This window comes from Olea europaea, chromosome 14 (assembly GCF_002742605.1).
Source record: "Olea europaea var. sylvestris chromosome 14, O_europaea_v1, whole genome shotgun sequence".
NCBI lineage: Eukaryota > Viridiplantae > Streptophyta > Magnoliopsida > Lamiales > Oleaceae > Olea > Olea europaea.
The window spans coordinates 14,807,085-14,811,153 of record NC_036250.1 but is presented as its reverse complement, the minus strand read 5'-3'; the positions used below and the strand labels follow the sequence as shown (position 1 = coordinate 14,811,153).

At 32.5% G+C, this 4,069-nt stretch overlaps 1 long non-coding RNA gene across 1 annotated transcript; it reads left to right on the top strand.

The window, feature by feature from the left end:
* The first annotated feature begins 6 nt into the window (after positions 1–6).
* On the top strand, positions 7–1,575 carry LOC111409266. Its single transcript, XR_002705479.1, has 2 exons — positions 7–931; positions 1,012–1,575. It is a non-coding gene; the product is annotated as an uncharacterized LOC111409266 (long non-coding RNA).
* Positions 1,576–4,069: the final 2,494 nt, after the last annotated feature.

The following is a 4,069-nucleotide window of genomic DNA, read 5'->3' as shown; positions in this document are numbered from 1 at the left end:
TCCTTACCTATAATCTGCACTCTAAGAATTAGAGTATGAGGGGACATCAAGTCTTACCTCAAAGTTAACAACCTGAGAAGGGGGAGAAACCTTTGATGCCAAAAATAAACTTCTAAGTATTACTTGTATGACCCGAGGAATATGTGAGGAAATTTAATTTGGAGGTACTACCTCCATTTTCAAAGCTAAACTCAAAAATTTAATTGAGAAATATGATCAAATTATCCACTAGCATTTCTTCATCTCGATACAAGGCATCCCTAGTCTATCTAATCTCAGAGACCACGTGAGGCTCCATCATGTACTCTTCTGTGATCAAAAGATCTGATCAGTACTTGGAGGATATCAGAAATCCTCCGAATGGAGCCATTCAATGTGATTATTTCTCAATCTAGTGAGGACTGTTTGTAGAATTTTGAAAATGTGTCTTTTAGTAATTACCTTTCTTTTTTTGTGTTAATTGGTATTTTAGAAATGGTTAGCAAAAGTTATTAGAGATTCATAGCAAAAACTTTATGCTATAAATGTAGTATTATTTGCTCCCATTGTTATTCACTAAGCCAAATGTGTTTTGGAAATATAGTACTTTTATGTCACGTAATGGTAGTAAACCTTCCTAATTTTGTGCATTTTCTAAGATTCGTCACTTGGTGAGGGTTGTGTGTGTAGTTTGTAAGGTTTTGAAGGAAGAGTTATAGGGATTCAAGGCCGTAGATTTTTTTGGCTTGTTTACCATTTCTCTTTTAGTCGTCCAGTATCTCTTTTGGCCTCATACTTCAACAATTATTTCCATTAACTAGTCTCTGTTCTTCTCTCCTTCACATTTGCAGTTTCATCCAGGGAAGAATGTGGGTCTTGGCAAGGATCACACACTTTACTCTTTGATAGATGGACTAGTCAAATTTGAGAAGTTTGGGCCTGATAAGAAAAGGTTTATTTTCTTATATGCATAAACTCGTTTCTCAATTTCTTATTGCATTTAGATATATGTAATTGTTTAATGATTGACAGGTGAGTGTCTATCCACGTGTGGAGCAGCCTGAAAATCCCAACAGTTACAGAGCAAGAAAGAGAGAGTCCTTCAGATTACAACGTGAACGTAGACGAGCACGAAGAGATAGTTTGCTTGCTCATCCGCAGCTTGTGCTTGCTTCTACTGCCGAATCCACTGACTACAATCCAGCTTGTCAATGCTGACAGATGTTACATATTACTAATATTTGCAGTATCCAGTATCCACTGTATTCATTACTATGAATCGTCACCGGCCTTGTACAAGGTTTGCTTCATTATATTTTCAATTTTTGCTGAGTAACTGTGTTATTTTATTAATTATTATTTTTTCTTTTTTTGAGATTAAGATGCACAATAGGATTAATCCCATCAACTCACGATAGCTACACAAATTAATTATCAAACTAAAAAGGGTATATCTTTAGAGTCGATATTTCGGAAAATGTATATGGGGTCAAGCAAGAAAAACCCCTCTTAAGGAATGTACAGGCACTAATATATGTGAAATCTTAAGGTGGTAGTTTTGTAATAATTAATAAAAATGTATATCTTCATTCTTAATTTTGATTGCTGCGGGGATCAAAGTGAGATATATTTATGTTAAATCAATTGATATGTATTAATTCATGTTCCTATACCCTCCTTATATTTAGATTAGTCCTTTACGTTCTACACATACTTATAATTTTTTTTGGTTTAATTGGTCAATGCTCTTTGTAAGCAAGCTTCAATTTCAGATCTCTATTTTGGCTGATTCTACATATATATAATATACAATTAACATATAACTGTACCCAATTCATCTTTTCTCTCAAATTCATTGGTTTCTGTAAATTTCATGCCTTAATTGGTTAATACTAATTCAATTCTTTTAATTGCACATAATTAGAATTTCGTGCCATAATATGTGAATAGGTTTCTACTTGTCACCAATTTTTTTTTTGTGTTTCACTCGACTCACGTTATTAATTCAAAATAATATTTTACATGTGTTAGTATATTAATTAATGGTGAGCAATTGGATGTATTATCTTTTTTTTTTTTTATATTTAGTTATGAAACATTACATTAAATTTATTTTTAATTGTTGTTGCTCCTGAAGTAGCACAACATTATAATTAATATTTCAAAAGAATATTAATCATAGATCTTTTCGTTGTTGCTCCAGAAGTAGTACAACATTATTAGAATATTATTTGTTCCTGAAAAGCATAAATTATAACTCTCAATATTCCAGAAGAATATTGACATATTGCACTTGAAGAAATAATAGCAAAATATAATGTGCTCCAAAAGTAGCATATGTTTCGAAGAACATATTATTTCAAATTAGTGTTTATCCCTAGAGGAAAACACGTAACTTAAAGTCATGTTGATATTGACTATTTGATTAACATGTGATGATTAATCATATTCTTCGAAACTAATTGTATTTTCTTATTGTGTAGTTAAACAAATAGCAAACATTACGAAACTTGAGTTTGCCGCACTTGACATATCTGGTAAAAATTATCTGTTATGGATACTGGATGCTGATATTCATCTCGTCTCAAAGGGTCTGGGAGAGATAATAAAAGAAGGAAACAATGATATTCGACGCATCCGATATCGTGTTAACATTATTTTCAGCTAATATTAAGTTCAAAAAGTATTTTTTGTCTTGAAGAATAGTATGTGTAGTTACACTATCAATTAAGCAGCTGTCTTAACTATCCATCATGAATCTATAAATATAACAAAATAAACAAAATTAAAAAAAAAATTTGAATTTAGATTTAAAGAAGTAAACATTACTTAATATCATGAAATAAACGGTGCATAATAGAGTTTTTATTTATTTATTTTTTTTTGTGCGGAAAAGCAAAAACATATTCCAAACTGATTTTTTTAAACGAAAGAAATACTAGTAAATTAGCCCCCGTTTGGCCCCCATTTTTTGTAATGAAAATGGGGGGAATGGTGTTTTGTTGAAAAAATGAGTGATTGAAAAAGAAAGAAAAATTTTCGATTTTCATATAATATTATTTTATGGAAGATTGTATGATTGAAAATAGAAGAGAGAAAAATAGAATGTAATGGAATGTAAATTAATGGGGATCAAACATGGGCTTAATCTATATCTTTTATCACACCACCCCCAACCAAATGGTCAATATTTTCATTTGGATCAGTAAAGAAATCGGAGACATCCAAATGAGTCAAATCAATTGGACCATCATAATCAGCAAAATTAGTCTCCAATTTTTCTTTTCCCTTGATTGATCTCTGGTAGAGATTCACAAGATGTTTTGAGGTACGACACGTACGTGCCCAATGTCCTTTCATTCCACATCTAAAGCAACTTTCTTCATGCTCCTTTTTAGATTTGTCACTCTCCTTTGCTTTGTGCCTTTTAAATTTATTGCCTTGTTGTTGATAACTTTGTTGATTATTTTTTCCATGATTTATTCCACATATACGTCCAAATCCGTGTTCACGTTCACGTTTACGTCCACGTCATTGTCTTGATATTATATTTGCTTCAGACAATGGTACAGAACCGGTTGGACGTAATCCATGATTTTTCATCAACAATCCATTATTTTGTTCAGCAACTAGTAGGCGAGATATGAGTTCTGAGTACCTTTTGAAGCCACGCTCACGATATTGCTGCTGCAGGAGCACATTCGAGGCATGAAAGGTGGAGAAAGTTTTTTTCCAATAGATCTTCATCGATGATTTTTTCTCCACACAAAGTCAACTTTGAACATATCCTGAACAATTCAAAATTGTACTCACTAACCGTTTTAAAGTCTTGCAAACGAAGGTGCATCCACTCATAACGGGCTTTGGGGAGGACTATAGTCCTCTGATGATCAAATCTTTCAGTTAACTTTTTCCAAAGAACTTGTGGATCTTTCTCAGTGAGATATTCAATTTTTAATCCATCGTGATGGTGACGGAGGAAAATGAGTGCTTTTGCACCATCCTGTTGGAATTCATTGTTTCCTTCTTTTATTGTCTCTTCCAGACCCTTTAAGACGAGATGAATATCAGCATTCAGTATCCATGACAG